Source organism: Talpa europaea, assembly GCF_964194135.1.
Source record: "Talpa europaea genome assembly, chromosome: X".
Lineage (NCBI taxonomy): Eukaryota > Metazoa > Chordata > Mammalia > Eulipotyphla > Talpidae > Talpa > Talpa europaea.
Window position 1 is genome coordinate 30,359,548 of NC_140081.1, and position 18,145 is coordinate 30,377,692.

Sequence of the window (18,145 nt, forward strand, 5' to 3'; positions counted from 1 at the left end):
CTCACCTAAATAACCTGAATCCTGCTCAGACCCTTCACCATTGTCACGCAGGGCCTGTTGCATCTGGAGTAAAGGAGAGGGCTGCAGGCCAAACTGAAGCAGTCGAAGTCTGCCCTTTGGCTCCAGTTTTCCACTGCTGACAGCACCCTGCTTTTTCCCTTCTGGTTTCCCACGCCACCCACTCTAGGTGTCAATTTCATTAATCCCTGTGAACCAATCAGAATTGAAAGTATGACAGGCTCTCGGAATATTTAAATTTCAACAAGGGTTACCAAGCAAAGCTTTCCCCAGCCCTGTCCCTCTCAAGAAAGAACATGATTAAATGAGGATTTGACAAGCTAATCAGAGTCAATGAAAGCTGTATCTCAAAACCCTAATTTTGTAACAGAGGGATCTCCATAAGAGCAGGAGGTACTATGTCCCCTTCCCCCATTTACATGCAGCCACCTTGGACTAACTACTGGGAACTAGGGGCACAACTGAGTGCCTGGATGAAGCTATATGGCACAGAAGGCAGGTGAGCCTAAAAAGGCACCTGGAGAAGAAGGGCACACTTGCTTCTCAACTTTCAGTTTGTACCAGGGACTTGGGGGATTCAGAGGAGATGTGTGGAGACAGTATACATAGAGACACTTGGAAGAGACATGTGGGTAAGAGACCCAAGGGAGGCTGACAGTGGCAGCCATTATCTTGATTCTGCTACTTTCATTCCAAACTGGCCTGGCCCCTTTCACCCCTTTCCAATGGTTCCCTGCCAGACGGTGCCTTAGACTTGTATCAAACTTTTGGGTTTCAGCAGCCCCCCTTTGGGCCAACCCTGTTTGGCTGGGCATTTACCCACAAGGGGATGGGGAACTTTGGGTGTTTTATTTGGAATATTCTTTCTTCTCTCCCTATGCACACTAATCCTATTAACAGTTTTTTAAGCTGAGTCTTTGTCTTTGTGCACACAGTTGGCCAGACATCTTTAGAGTATGCAAGTTCGGGGGTCTTGGGGTACCCCTTGGTCTGCATGCTAACAATTTGGCCTATGGCCACTAAGCATGACACAGGCACTATTCCTATAAGATAGTAGTTTATCCTTTCCTTAGATATCTTCAGAGAAAGCCCATCTGCCAATAGGGTCTAGTTTCAAACAGTTCAAACATAAAACATTTAGAGGTTGCAACTAAGCTCCTACCAAAATCAAGACACAAGATTTCGGAAATAGTAAACTATAAGGTTGTAGTCTCTCTGTCCCTGGAAATGTGAGGAAAGGTAGAAAGGTGGTAGCTTCTACCCTCATCTTCAACTTGTCTATACACTGAGTTGATTTCCTCTGACTGGTATCATACTGGAAGCAGGAATATCTTACATATATGTGAAACCATGATAGATACACACATACCTCTTTTCCACCTCTTTTTCAGTTGTTATCTAAATTAAATAAACATTGACCCTTCCCACATAAACACGTTATGCTCAAATAGCCTTAAGTTAAATTCCCAACTATTGTCAATCAGCATTAAGGGTACAGTCAATGACAGGCCCTAAGGTGAACCTCACCAAACACTCTCCCATGATGGGTAAAATATTGGTAATTTGAATCATTTCCACTTCAGAAAGGCTTAAGAGTTGATTATTAGTCTCCCCCAACAAATGCCTTTTGAGTCATTAATGGACTGTTTTATTTCTTAAAAGATCAAAGTCACAGGGCCTCCCTGGTGGCACCGGGGAGGGGGGAGGTTGAGCACAGTTCTGTGAAGCTGTCCACTGCCTCCACAGCCTCTGCAGCACGAGTTTGATCCCCAGCTGGCCAGGGAGCTGCCGACATCGACGTGGGGCAGCAGACCTCTCCTGGCTTGCCCGCTGCTCCCCTCAGCAGTGTATTTCAGTCGGTCCTCCTGTTCTGTTCTCCACTCTGTCTCTGGTGAATCCTCTCACCCCCTACACCTCTGGCCTACACCCCAGTTCTTGTATGCATAAATAAATAATCTTTGAAAACAAAGATCAAAGTCACACAATTCCATGAAAAAGTGAATTCCAGATTAAGGCATGCAGATTCAGTCTATTCTCTGGTCCAAGTTGGGCTACCAATTTAACAAACATTTTTAACTTAAATTTAATATTTGAAAAAAAAAAAGCACACCTACTTGCAACTCTCTATGCTTCCTCCTCCTTTTTTGTGTCTTTCTATCATTTACCACATCCCACAACTACATTTGTGATTTCCTTTGTTTGCAACTCAGAAATGGAATCTTTGTTAACAATCACAAGACTAAATTTCCCAGGTCTAGCACATATAGGAGATCATTTAACAACCTGTGAAGTTTTTATTTATGATATTTAATACTTAAGTAGAAAATTGAGGTTCAGTGAGCACAACAGTTTAATTCAGCAAACAGCAAAGTAATGTAAAAACTCAGGTTGTTGCAAGATGCAAATTCTTAGGCCTACCCCAAATCCTCAACATCAGAAACTCCGAGAGTGGAGCCCAATAACCCATAGCTTAACAGTACCTCCAGGTGATTTACTTTTTTAAAGATTTATTTATTTATGCATACAAGAGCTGGGGTGTAGGCTAGAGGTGGCAGGGGTTGGCAGGGGGTGAGAGGATTCACCAGAGACAGAGTGGGGAGCAGAACAGGCAGATCTATTGAAATTCACCTCTGAGGATAGCAACGGGCAAGATAGGAGAGGTCTGCTGCACTGTGTAATCACAAACCTGGCTGGCCAAGGAATAGAACTAGTGCTGCAGTGGCTGGCAATAGCTTGATAGCGCTGAGACTTTAACCCCTGCACCACTAGGGAGGCCCACCACCAGGTGATTTTTTTTTTTAAGATTTATATTATTTATACAAGAACTGGGGCACAGGCCAGATGTGCGGGAGGGTAAGAGGATTCACCATTGACAGAGAGGGGAACAGAACAGGCAGACTGACGAAACACACTGCTGAGGGGAGCAGTGGGCGAGGCAGGAGAGGTCTGCAGCGCCATGTGGGATTCTCCCGCCGGGATTGAACCCACACTACAGAGGTTGCAAATAGCTTCACAGTGCGGCGCTCAACCGCTCAACCACCTGTGCCACCAGGGAGGCCCCTCCAGGTGATTTTTGCTGCTCACTTAAGTTTGGGAACCATTGTCCTACAAGATCCGGCATTGTCTGGCCCTTGCCAACATTTCTGTCCTCATCTACTTCAACTCTCCACGACCCCCACGGCACCTCATCCACTCTGCCCCAACCACTCTGGCCTTCTTTCTGCTTGCTGAATATTCCACGCTGATGTCTGATTTAGGGATTTTTCACTTGCTATTCCCTTTGCCCAGAATGCATTTCCTGAGATCTTGGTATGGGCTGTGCCTTTTCATCTAAAAAGTCTCAATTAAGAGATCATTTCTAATAGCTATCACCACTGTAGGGGAGGGAAAACCTTTTATGATGAATGTCTGGTGCCTCTGAATTAAACTGACAATATTCAGATTCATAGAAGAAAAAGACAAACAATTGATATTTCCAAATTTATATATGTATAGTTAGACCTAGGGCTTAGATACCATTTTAACAAGAGAGATAAATTGTGGAAAGATAACTAGATCATGGAAAGGGGATTTGGAGTTCTAGGGGTCACAAATTATGGGACAATAAATATGTGGGGGAAACGAGCGGTAGAGAAGAGTCATTTAGTAAGGTTCATTATGCAAATTCAAATTGGTGCCATCTCTGCTGATAGTCATTCTTCTCTTCCTGGTTTATGAAAAGACACCTTTACAAACAGAAAATTTTGCCCTGCTTTTAGAGCAAAGAAAGAAGGCAGAGAGTTCCTTCCTTGTCTGCTGTTTCTTAATTGTCTTTAGCACAAAATAATAATCCCTATGCTAAAGTGGCATATTTGGGAATGGCATACTCTAAGCCCGTTACCCACCTTAAATTGTCTTATTAAGTTTCATTGCATAAATTGCTATCTCCTCACTACTGGACTTTAAGTTCCATGAAGTCAGAGACTCCTACTGTTGAGGAATCTGCTTATCTGTACCACTGGCTCAATAGTTATTTGCTGAATGAACTGACCTGGATCTGTTCAAGTACTCCTCCAGGTGTGTCTCACCTTGAGTAATGAACAAAGAATATTGCTATAAAATGGCTGGATGGGGTTTTCTTCTATCTCCAACTTAAAGAGGCAAAAATATGTGAAAAAAATATTGCAAAATAAATGACACTGAAAAATTCACCTTTAAAGAGAAGTTGATGTGTACATACTGAAGGAATCAGAAAATGCCACCCCAAAATTTGCCTTTGTGGCATATGGATTATTTTGAGCTAAAGGGAATTGAGAAACATTAGATGTAGGAAAAGCTCTTTGCCTCCCCCTAACTGACTAAAACTTGAGTACACACTTTGTCTTTTGTAAGAGAAATGTACATATAAAGGAATTTTCTGTTTATAGAGATGACTATACCAGAAATATAACTACTCCCTCCTCAAGAGACATCTCTTATCTTCTGAGAGACTCCTATAACAACCCTAATTTACCAGACATTTCCTCCCGTCCCCTTTCCATAAGTCACCTCCCCTGCTCACAGGTGGCCCCAAGTCCCTTTTCCTGTTTAGCCTAAGATGGCATATGAGCCTCAATCAATTGGATTCCTCCTTGAGCCACATTTCTTTTTATGAACTTCCATGTTCACATACATAACCAGAACATCTTTTTCTTGTTAATTGAACTTTTATCAATTTGACTCACAGGCCACAACCACAGAACCAAAGAGAGTAGAGGGGAAAAGATTTTTTTCTCCTCTAAACAACCATGAAATATTTTTGTAAGAAATATTGTGGGTTAAATTAATAAAACTTTTTCTCCCTCTGAATTTATCTTTATCAAATGGAGAAGGCTTCCTTCTCAGTCCACACTAAAAGTTACCTGAACCGAAAGGCATAATTAATCAAGAGCCACATTATGTATCCAACGAGGTCCCTCTTATTCCAACCCTTTTCCAAAATCATTATCATCGTCATCGTCATCACCATCATCACTGATTCTGATCTAATAACCCAGGGTATTGTTCTAGTACTTCTTTTCTTTTCTTTATTATGAGAGGTTTTTTTTGTTAAGATTTATGCATACAAGAACTGGGGTACAGGCCAGAGGCACAGGAGGGTGAGAGGATTCACCAGAGACAGAGTGGGGAACAGAACAGGCAGACTGACAAAACACACTGCTGAGAGGAGCAGCAGGCGAGACAGGAGAGGTCTGCCACACCATGTGGGATTCTTGCCGGCTGGCCGGGATTGAATTCACACTGCAGAGGCTGCAGACAGCTTCACAGTGGGGCGCTCAACCTCCTGCACCACCAGGGAGGCCCCAAAACGGATTACTGTTTTAAAGTCCCAACCTTAACTAAATGAGAGAAGTCTGGTAACATGAAACCTGGATTAGAATGTATCTTTAGGGGGAATCTGAAGAAAACAAATATCAAAAAACTAACTCCAAGGGCAGCCAGGAGCCACCTATCACCCATAAGCATTGCTCATCAGCGCACACTTCCATAAAGTTAGTTATCTCAATATCCACAGAGTAAAGGAAGCCACTATCACTTCTCATTGCATCAGAAGTTCTCTTTTGAGATACATTTGGGCCAAGGCCAAGACACCCCCCTGCACAGACTAGAAACCTCTAGAAATATTACAGTTCATTCTACCACTAAGATCCTGTGGTGCAGAATGCTGCTTCTGTATACAAAATAGACGTCTGGAATCTTACCCAAGGCCGCACAAGCCTCACAACACCTGCCTAATCTGCAAAAAGAGAACAATTATATTCCAAGACAGCAACTTAGATTCTGAAAAGAACATGATGTGGTGTCTCGTGTGGATTCCTACTCCATGGCCAGGATTTGCATCAGTGCCTACAAGCCCCATAGCATGGCATGCTCATTACTCATAATAGCACACTACACAAGAATTGGCACGGAAAGCCATAAACGTGATTGCAATTTACAGAACAGTTGTGAAGTCATAATCATATGTAATAACACCTTGTAATAATGTCACTCCTGCCCCCTTAGGAGCCTCAGGTGCTTCACAGACATTTCTTTGTGTTCAACTCCTGGTTCTGCAAACAAGCACTGAGTTTTCCTTACCTTAACAGAATGAATTAAAAAAAAATTGTGTCCTCACTATTCCTGAGCTGGCCCTCCAGAGCCAGGGCCCTTGTGTTAATTGTCTATTGTTAGGTAAGAAATTATCCCCAATGTAGCAGCTTAAACAACACAAATCTAGTGTCTCACAGTTATGTAGGTCAGAAGTCAAGCACCACATGGCTGGTTCCCTGTTCAAGTGTGACGTAGTTGAAATCAAGGTGTTAGCTTAGCTGGGTCCATGTCTGAAGACTCTAGGGGAAAATCCACTCTCTTCAAGCTCATTTCAATTGTTGGCAGAATTCAGTTCCTTGCAGCAGTAGGACTGAGGTCTCCATTTCCTTGCTGGTTCTCATCCAGGGATTGTGCTCTGCCCTTAAAAACACATTCATACTCACACTGCTCCCTTCATTTTCAAGCCAGCAACAGTACTTTAAATTCTTCTCATGATTCAAATTTCTGCCTTCATCTTTTGTGTCCAGTCAGAGGACACGCTCTGCTCTTAAAGGGCTTGTCTGATTAGGTCAGGCCCAACCAGGATAATCGCTTTCACAGGTCTTTAGGTAACATAGTTTCATTCAATGCCATAACATTGATGAGACAAAAACTATCCGACCCCATGTTGAACAAAATGACATTTTTCAAGAACCTGATTTCATTATTCATAGTTGTTGCTTAAAGTTGCAGTTTTCAAGAATCTATCAAGAAGATGGGCCTCCCCTGGTGGCTCAGCGGTTGAGTGCAGGGCTGCGAAGCTCACAGCCTCTGCAGCGCAGGTTCGATCCCCAACCACCGGCGAGGGTCCCACATGGCGGGACAGACCTCTCCTGCCGCACCCACTGCTCTCCTCAGCAGTGTATTTCTTCATCAGTCTGCCTGTTCTGTTCCCCGCTCTGGCTCTGGTGAATTCTCTCACCCTCCCATGCTTCTGACTGTACCCAGTGCTTGTATAAATAAATAAATAAATCTTTTTTAAAAAAGAATCTATCAAGAACATTAAGTGAGGACTTTGTATATAACACAGGAGTAATATCAAATTCACAACTTCCAACCACACCTAAAGAAGGAAGATTATAGAAGGTGGCAGTTCATTGGAAGTCATTTAAGAATTATGCCTCCATAAGGAGGGAGAGGGATCAGAGGGGGGAGGGAGGAGCACAGGGGACTGAGGTGATGGTGCATGGGTGCATTGGTGAAGGAAAGTCTATGGGGACTACACCTGAGGGGGTGGGGGGAAGCAAATATTGTTTAAAAATGAAAAATAAGGGGGGCGGAGCAACATGGTGGCGAGGAGACGCTGCGAGTAAGATCTCCCATTAAAAAAAGTTAATAGGGAGGAAAAGCGGCAGGTCCCAGTGAGAACTGGGACACGGAAGATAAACGGGTGACTCCAGCAAACTACCCGAAGAAGAAACTGGCCATAAAAGAGGACTAGAAGGGAGGGAAGCGCAGAACCCTGCTCCCCTCGCCTGCCCACAGAGGCGGCACTCTCCGACCGGCAGAGAGGAGGGAAACAACAAACCAAAACGGCCAACAAGAACAAACGACGCAGCAAGCAGGACTGTGAGTGGAAAGGAACTATTGCAGCCACCACACCCCGTGAACGGGAGCTGAGGCGAACCCTGCAGGATTTGCCGCGGTGGTGAGCGAACGGCTCCGGGCGCCATTAGAGAAGAACAAAGACCCCGGGAGACGTGCACACAGCCCGGGCTGCCGGTAAGCTTGCGCGCTTGAAAAGCAAGTGCAGACCGGGATTGTGGCTGCCCAGGTCCCCACGCCTGCGACCTAGGCTTGCGGGGAGACGACCTAGGCTTGCGGGGAGACGCGCGGAGGTCCTCACTGAGGTGAAGGTCCCTCCCTGAGTAAGCAGGAACCAGGCGCCCAGGCACGGGAGCGGTTCAAAAGGCGCCATTCCCGCGCCACTGAACTGGGCTACAGCCCGCGTCCTGGAACTGAGGGCTTTGAACTGAGACCCGGGGCACGAAAATTCGGGGCGTGGGTTCACCACGACGGTGGGGCACAAGGCAGACACAGCACCCCAAAGCTGTTGAGGTGTACCCTACCATTCCTGCTCTGTTCCCTGTCCCACGGGGTGGGGGGAGGCGAAAAACAGCCCCCCAAGGACAATAGGAGAGATCTCTGGCACCACCTAGCAACCAGGAAAAAAAAGTCACTAACACCCCATAGAACAGGAAATTTTTTAAGACTGCTTGAAAAGGGCAGAAGGCTTCTGGAGGACCCAGTGGCCAGCCGGGAAGTTATTCCACGCCAGGCCCCTTCCGACCAGCAGTCTGAGCCCACAGAGAGAGCAGGCACCCACGTCCGGGGCAGACCGGGTGCGCAGAAGAGTGTGCCTGAAACCGGAGGCGCAGGGACTGTATCCCGCTTCGCCATTTGAGAACAGGGACATTTCTTCAGTAAAAACTGCCTAAAACCAGCAGAAAGCTCCCCCAGAAGACAGAGATGGCTCCTGGAAGAGCCAGAGGGGAGCAGAGAAGTTCACCCAAGATGCCAGTCAGTCCGAGCAACACAGTGTCCCAACGCATACGACAAATTAGAAAACAGACAGTAGGGAGTAGAAGAACCACACGCAACCTAACAACTCCTCAGGAAAGAAGCACACCACAAAAAGAAAACCACTCCCCAGATTGCAACGACAGCAACTTGGAAGAACTTCTGAGCCTTCCAGAAAGAGAATTTAAAATTGCCATGATTAAAAAAGTGATAGATCAGAAGAAGGAAATTGAGTCCCTAAAGAGGGAAAACAATGGTCAGAAGAATGAAATTGAGTCCCTAAAGAGGGAAGTAAAAGAAATGCAGGAGATCAAAGAATTAATGGAGGAACTAAAGAACTCCGGGAAAAGCAAGGAAAGCAGAATAGATGAAATGGAAGAACGAATAAGTTCTCTTGAAGACACAGAAATAAAAAGAACCAAAACAGAAAAGGAAAGAGAAGTACGAAGGAAAAAGAATGAAGAAAGACTTCGGGAACTATCTGACTCCATGAGGAAAGGAAATATAAGAGTTATAGGAATTCCAGAAGGAGAGGAGAGAGATGTAGGAACAGAGAAAATATTCCAGGAGATAATTGAAGAGAACTTCCCAAATGCGAAGAAGGAGCTGAAAATTGATATACAAGAAGCAAGAAGAACACCAAACTTCCACGACGAAAGGAAAAACACAGCAAGACACATAATAGTAAAGCTCCCAAGAATCCAGGACAAGGAAAAAATAATGAAGCTGACAAGAGGGAAGAAACAGATAACATTCAAAGGAAAACCAATCAGGCTGACATCAGACTTCTCTGAAGAAACACTACGGGCAAGGAGAGAGTGGAGGGACATAGTCAACAGACTCCAAGAAAACAGATGCCAACCAAGAATACTCTATCCCGCAAAGCTCTCTTTCCTCCATGAAGAAAGAATATGGACCTTCCCAGACAAAGAGAAACTCCGGAATTTCATTACGAATAAACCCCCACTCCAAAAAATACTACAAGGAATCCTAAAACCAGAACCTCAGAGGGACGAATAACAACGAAAGAAGACCAAAAAAAAAAAAGTTATTAAAAGAATAAATAAAATCAAAGGAAAGACAAACATAATGGCAAATACAGATGCTAACATATCAATATTAACTCTAAATGTAAATGGACTAAACTCTTCAATAAAAAGACACAGAGTTGCAGCCTGGATTAAGAAACAAAACCCAACCTTTTGCTGTCTCCAGGAAACACATTTAGCTACAAAAGATAAAAATAGGCTCAAAGTCAAAGGATGGAAAACAATCCTACAAGCAAATGGGCCAAAAAAGAAAGCAGGAACAGCTATACTTATATCAGATAAAACAGACTTCAAACTCAAAAAAATAAAAAGAGACCCCAATGGTCACTACATTATGATTAAGGGGACAATACTTCAAGAAGAAATAACACTCATTAACATATACTCACCAAACGAAAGAGCACCAAAATATATCAGACAACTGTTGTCCTCTCTGAAAACAGACATCAGAGAAAACACATACATAGTGGGAGACTTCAACACACCACTATCAACAATGGATAGATCAACAAGACAAAAAATAAGTAAAGAAACTAAAGTTCTAAATAAGGACCTAGAGCATTTGGGCTTAACAGACATCTATAGAACACTAAACCCAAAAAAAACAGAGTACACATTTTTCTCAAGCGCACACGGATCATTCTCCAGGATCAATCACATACTGGGGCACAAGACAAACATCAACAGATACACCAAGATTGAAATCATACCAACCATCTTTTCTGACCACGAAGGCATCAAACTAGAAATAAATCATAAAAAGAAGGCAAGGAACTATCCTACCTCATGGAGATTAAAAGCCACACTACTGGAAGACCACTGGGCTAACGAGGAGATCAAAGAAGAAATTAAAAAATTCTTTGAATTGAATGACAAGGAGGACACCAATATCCTAAATGTATGGGATGCAGCAAAAGCAGTAATAAGAGGAAAATATATAGCAATAGAAGCTCACATCAAAAAACAAGAAAGAACTCAAAGAAACAACCTAATCTCGAAGCTCAAAGATCTAGAAAAAGAACAACAAAAAAACCCCAAAACCAGTAGAAGAAAAGAAATAATAAAAACCAAAGCAGAAATAAATGAAATTGAAACTAAAAAAAAACAATCCAAAAGATCAATGAAACCAAGAGCTGGTTCTTTGAAAAAATAAATAAAATAGACAAACCCCTAGCCAGGTTCACAAAGGAAAAAAGGGAGAAAGCACAAATACACAGGATCATAAATGAAAGAGGAGAAATCACAACGGACACAGCAGAAATCAAAAGAATAATCAGTAACTACTATGAACAGTTATATGGAAACAAGTTCAACAATCTAGAGGAGATGGACAAATTCCTACAACTCTACAATCACCCAAAGCTAGATAAAGAAGAAATAGAACACCTAAACAGACCAATTACAAGCAGCGAAATTGAAATGGTAATCAAAAACCTCCCCAAAAACAAAAGCCCAGGACCTGATGGATTTACAAATGAATTCTACCAAACATTCAGAGACGAATTAGTGCCTATCCTTCACAAACTCTTCCAAAAAATTGAGAAGGAAGGGACAATACCAAACAAGTTCTATGAAGCCAATATTACACTAATACCAAAACTGAATAAGGACAACACAAAAAAGGAAAACTATAGGCCAATCTCCCTAATGAACACTGATGCAAAAATCCTCAATAAAATTTTAGCTATCAGAATCCAACAATGTATCCATAAGATAATTCACCACGACCAAGTTGGATTCATTCCAGGGGCACAAGGATGGTTTAACATCCGAAAATCAATCAACGTTATCCAACACATCAACAAAAAGAAATATAAAAACCATATGATAATATCAATAGATGCTGAGAAAGCTTTTGACAAAGTGCAACACCCATTCATGATAAAAGCCCTTGAAATTCTTGGGATACAAGGAACATACCTCAACATCATAAAGGCCATCTATGACAAGCCAACAGCCAGTATCATTCTCAATGGTGAAAAGCTGAAAGCAATTCCATTAAGATCTGGAACAAGACAAGGATGTCCACTCTCACCACTGCTTTTCAATATAATACTGGAAGTCCTAGCCAGAGCAATAAGACAAGAGAAAGACATCCAAGGAATCCAAATAGGAAAAGAAGAAGTCAAACTATCACTATTTGCAGATGATATGATAATATACATAGAGAACCCCAAAATCTCCACAGAAAAACTAATTCAACTCATCAATCAATTCAGTAAAGTGGCAGGATACAAAATCAACACGTAAAAGTCAGTAGCCTTCCTATACACAAACAATAAATCTGAAAAAGAAGAAATCAAAAAAACACCCCTTTTATTATCGAAACAAAAAAAATCAAATATTTGGGAATAAATCTAACAAAAGAGGTAAAGGACCTATACAAAGAAAACTATAAAACACTGTTAAAAGAAATAGAAGAAGACACAAAGAAATGGAAAGACATCCCCTGCTCATGGATTGGAAGAATAAACATTATTAAAATGGCCATCCTACCAAAAGCAATATACAGGTTCAATGCTATTCCAATCAAAATCTCAATGGCATTCTTCAAAGAAATAGAACAATTATTGATGAAATTCATATGGAATCACCAAAAACCCCGAATAGCCAAAGCTCTACTGAAAAAAAAAGAAGGAAATGGAGGCATCACACTCCCAGACTTCAAACTATACTACAAAGCCATAATCATCAAAACTGCATGGTATTGGAACAAGAACAGATATACAGACCAATGGAATCGAATAGAAAATCCAGAAATAAACCCACAGATTTATGGTCAACTAATCTTTGACAAAGGAGCAAAGACTATGCATTGGAGCAAAGAAAGTTTGTTCAATAAATGGTGCTGGGAAAACTGGGTCGCTACATGCAAAAGAATGAAGCTTGACCACTACCTCACACCATACACAAAAATCAACTCAAAATGGATTAAAGAACTAGACATAAGACCTGAAACCATAAAATACATAGAAGGAAATATAGGCGAAACACTACGGGATTTGCACATCAAAGACATCTTTACAGACACATCACCCAAAGCAGTGATAGTGAAGACAAAGATAAACAGCTGGGACTACATCAAATTAAAGAGCTTCTGCACAGCAAAAGAGACAATAACAAAAACAAAGAGAAACCCCACCAACTGGGAGAACATTTTTGCACCCAACACTAATGATAAAGGACTGATCACAAAAATCTGCAAAGAGCTGATGAGACTCAGCAACAACAAAGAAAATAATCCAGTCAAAAAATGGGCAGAAGAGCTAGAAAGAAACTTCTCTGAAGAGGAAATGCAAATGGCCAACAGACATATGAAAAAATGTTCAACATCACTTGTAATCAGGGAAATGCAAATCAAAACTACCATGAGATACCATCTCACACCAGTGAGAATGGCACATATTAAAAAAACTAGCAACAACAAATGTTGGCGAGGGTGTGGAGAAAAAGGAACTCTTCTGCACTGTTGGGAGTGCAAACTGGTCCAACCACTATGGAGAGCTGTGTGGAGATTTCTGGACCTACTAAACATAGAGCTTCCATATGATCCAGCAATTCCACTCCTAGGTATTTACCCAAAGGACACAGAAACATCAATTCCAAAGAGCACCTGCACCCCTATGTTTATAGCAGCACTATTTACAATAGCTAAGCTTTGGAAACAGCCCAAATGCCCAAAAATAGATGACTGGATCAAGAAGATGTGGTACATATATACCATGGAATATTACTCAGCATTCAAAAAAGATAAACACATGCAATTTGCAGCAACATGGATGGCGCTGGAAGGGATCATGCTCAGCGAAATAAGCCAAAAAGATAAAGAAAAATACCGGATGGTCTCACTCATAGCAGGAATCTAGAAAACTTAAATAAGGGACCAGGAAAATGAATATAAGAAAGTGAAAATCAAAATCAACAAAAAACTATGAACCAGAGACACTTTTTGGGGGGTGGGGGGCGGGAGGGGAAGGATTGGGGTCAGAATGGGGCGTTTGCAATTGTATGGGGGAATATAAAAATAAAATTTAATATTAAAAAAAATAAAATAAAATAAAATGAACAATAATGTAAAAAAAATAATTAAAAAATTATGCCACCATAGTCCAAAGGAATAAAAGTGACAGAAATAGGGAGTGTGGGCAAAGAGAGGGTCTGACAAGCCTCCAGGGTCATTTCAAAAGCACAAAGCCCTTCAGTTCCCTCATTCTGCCAAGCCTACTACCAGTTTTCTAGAGGGCAATATTGAACTCAGAGCACAGTTCATATAGCAATGTTTTTTCTGTAAATGATGCTCCCTATGTGTGCTTCCCCATGCCCCCAAGTTCAGGTGATCCTCTCTTATTTACTTTGTCACACAATTTATCACAAGGGACTCTGACAGGCTTTTGTTAACTTCTCTATGAGATTCCAACTTAAGGGTAAGACCAGGTATTCTTTACTGCTGTCTCCCCACAGTGCCTGTAGACTGTAAATGCCAAATGCATGCCTGTTCACTGGTGATAGAACTGTCTTGTGATTCCTCCATGATGTACCCCCGATTGTTAGTGTTTACTGGCTTCACTACCATAATTTTCACCACTCTGTGTGGTAGTAAAACCCTGTTTAGATCAAGCAACATTTATCAAATGTCAATAATGTACATTTAATTTCATGGGGTATACAAAAATTAATAAAGATGAGACCCCTTTTAAAGAGCTTGGTAGGAAGGAGAAGCATACAGAGAATAACACAAATCTGACCCCGTGGCTCTCCTGATTAGAACTCTCAGATAGTCCCCAGGTAGACATGGGTTAAAATCTAGAATCTTTACTGTGGTCTTCAAGACCCTGTATAACTTGGTCTGCTTTTCCCTTCCAGCCATACTTCCTTGCAGTACGACCATACTAATAGACATCATCTCTTTTTGGACTCATTTTCAAGCTAGTGGTGTGCTGGTTGAATATCAAACAATTGACTTTCTAGAAGAAAAATAAACAAACCTGGTTTGCAACATTTTCCAACTCCCACGATAATACTCCCATCACAACCAAGTTCAAGCTACTAAAGTAATATCAACCAGACAATAAAATTGCTGAAAATTTAACAATTGGCTCTTGAAAATGGGTTTGAGCCAGATCCAGCACACCCACTGCTTCAAACATCCCCTGCACTGAGTCAAAAAATTCATGTCTACTCAGAATCTCAGAATGTGGCCTTATTTGGAAATAGAAACTTTGCAGATGCAATTAGCTAAGGATTCTCAGATAAAATCATGCTAAATTTAAGGGGGACCCTAAACCCAATAGTTGGTGCCCTTATAAGAAGAGAGGACACAGAAGATCATGTGAATACAAAAGCAAAGATGGAAGTTATGCTGCCATAAGCCAATGAATGCTTGGGGCTACTATTGATAGAAGCTGGAAAAAGCAAGAAATGATTCTTGCCCAGACCCTTCATAAAGAGTATGGTATTGCTACACCTTGATTTCTGACTTGTAGCTGCCAGAGCTATCAGAGAACAAAATTCTGATGTTTCAAGCCACTCAGTTTATGGTAATTTGCTATGGCGGCCCTGGGAAACTAATACATCTGCCAAATTTCATCTTGAAAAGTTTCTTTTCATCCTTCAGGCTTCAATTAAACATCACTTTCTGGGGCCTCCCTGATGGCACAAGGGGTTAAGCATCAGCACTATGCAGCAATCCCCAGCTACTGCAGCACAAGTTCGATCCCTGGCCAGGGAGGTGACCTATATGGTGCAGTAGACCTCTCCTGTCCTGCCCGCTGCTCCCTTCAGCACTGTATTTCAGTCAATCTGCCTGTTCTGCTCCCCACTCTGTCTCTGGTGAGTCCTCTCACCACCTCCCACCTCTGGCCTGTACCCCAGTTTTTGTATGCATAAATAAATAAATGTAAATAAATAAACATCACTTCCTCAGAGAAGACAGCCCTAACTCAAGGAGATCCTCCCATAAATATTTTCATTGTATTCTTTCTTCAGAGACCATATTATACTTCATAATGAGATAAAGAAAGATGATACATATATACATATGTACGTACACACACACACACATACACACACACACACATTTTTTCCTTCCCTGTCTGTGTACTCAAAGTTGACATCACCTCCATGAGGACAGGGACATGGTTGATCTCATTCGCTGCTTTATTCCCATACCTGAGAGTTACTATGCTTAGTAGGTGCTTTCTTCTCACTTTCTTGGATCTCTTCCTACTTCACTGTTGGCTCCTGCTCAGTCTCCTTTGCTGTGTTCTCTTCATCTCCCAGCCATTCAATGTTAGAAGGTCCCACAGCTTAGTCTTCAGATGTCTTGCACATCCACTTCCTCGGTGACTTCACGTTGTATGGTTTTAGTTACCATCTACATACTGACAGATCCCACACTTATCTCTCCCCCGGACTACAGACTTGCATATCCAAATGCCTACTTGAAATTTCTTGAAATCTCTACTTCTGTGTCTGCTATAGATTTTTTTTATTTCATATATTTTTTACATCATTTTTCATTTTTTGCACAATGTATGCATTTTCATCTTGGTTATAGTCCCCATACAATTCCCATCCCCCTTGTTTTGATCCTACTCCCTTCTCCCCCCAGCCAGTAGTGTGTCTCTGGTTTATAGTTGCTTGTTGATTTTGATTTTCACTTTACTATAATTAGTCTTTTTCGTGGTCCCTTATTTAGGTTTTCTAAATTCCTGCTCTGAGTGAGACCATCCGGTATTTTTCTTTTTCTATCTGGCTTATTTCGCTGAGCATGATCCCTTCCAGGTGGGAGTGCAAACTGGTGTAGATTTTTACTCCTTGGTCTGGATTCAGGTTACAGGTACAGTCAGTCACTTTCTGAAAATTTAATGAGCATTCTTCTGTTAGAATGTAATTTTTCAATTTAAAAACTTTTAGGTATTGCGGTGTTCATTACATCCATGTAGTAACACACAAACAAAATAAAATGAATTAAAAATGTTCAAGTGAAAAATAATTAACACGTCCAATACAAAATTCCCAGTCCTGCCTACCTTACCCATTCCTTGCACCCTCTCCCTCATCATGGTGTACTGCAACTCCATTTTTACAGCTGTTATGGGCAGAAACATTGGCGTCAGCCCTGATTTTGACACCCCATGTCCAATCCATCAACTCTGTAATTCTGCTTTACCTTCAAAATATATCCATAATGTGACCACTTCTCACCACTTCCCAGGACAAGCTGCTATTATCTTCTCCTCTCCTGTCACCCACTGATGTCTGCTCTCAACACTGCAGCCTTGTCACTATTCAATTCTCTACACTTTTCACTGACTTCACATCCCGGCAGAGAGTCCTTTCCAAAGGCTGATCTTATCTCCTCCTGTCACCCCTCCTCGCACTCCACATCACTGCCCTCCTTGCTATTCATCAAACATATCAAGCACAGCCCAGCTCAGGGCCTCTGTACTTGTCCTTTTCTTCACTTGGAATGCTCTTCTCCAAAACGTCTGCATAGCTCACTCTCTCCCTTCCTTAAAACTTCTGCTCAAAATCACCTCTGCAGCAAGTCATTCCCAGCCCACTCAATTAAAAAATGCCAACCCACCTTTCCGTAGCACTCCCTAACTCCCTTTCTTTGCTTTGTCATTCTCCCAATACTTATTAATTTATTTCTGTCTCTACTTATAGTATAAGCTCCATGAGACTGTAGCCTTTGTTTCCTTTGCTCGCTGCTCAATCCCTAGGCTTAGAGAAGTGGCTGGCTCATAATAGGTGCTCAACAAATGAATGAACTCAAATGACAGGTTTAAATTAAGTGCTAGAATAGTTGTATAATGAAACAGCCTTGAGAACATTGAGAAGGGAATTTGCTCTGAAATCTGGGGTGAGAGATGGAAAGAAATCAATAATGTCTCACAAAGGGACATTTGAACATAGTCATGGAACATTCTCTGAGAAAGGTTAAAGGGCATTCCACAATTTCTTATGCAAGCAAAAAATATTATTTGAAAACAGAATCCAAAAGTAAATTAAAGTAAAATGATTGTTTCATATGATACATCAGGATCTTTCCCTATTAATTATGGGACTAGTTGAAAATATGGGGCAAAACTTATGCTGTGTTAAACAATCTCAGTAGTATAGCATCAATACATGCATGTTAAAATTAGATCAGTTATGCCTCTTGAACTTCAGTCGATAAGCCTGCCTTGGTCTGGTTTCAGTTTATCCTAAGCCTGTGCCTACAGGAAAGCAAGGTTTTGAACTACTGGCTTGGCTGGTAGTATATTATAATAAAAATAATTTACTCCAAAGATTTAAGAAGTTTATAAACATGTCTATTCTACTAAGATAAGACTTCTGAAAGTCACACTATAAAAGCGCACAAAAATGACTTGCTCTATATTGGATGTGCTTCATGTCACGGAAAATGCAAACTACAAAGGAGAAAATGCAATAGTAACATTTCTTGACTGTGCTACTTT

General features: G+C 41.6%; 1 pseudogene across 1 annotated transcript in view; it reads left to right on the forward strand.

The window, feature by feature from the left end:
* The first annotated feature begins 416 nt into the window (after positions 1–416).
* LOC311187503 (microtubule-associated protein RP/EB family member 1-like) overlaps positions 417–18,145 on the forward strand; it is a 29,463-nt pseudogene continuing 11,734 nt past the window's right edge. The window contains exon 1 of the transcript in view: positions 417–517. The product of the transcript in view is annotated as a microtubule-associated protein RP/EB family member 1-like (transcript). The remainder of the gene's footprint in view (positions 518–18,145) is intronic.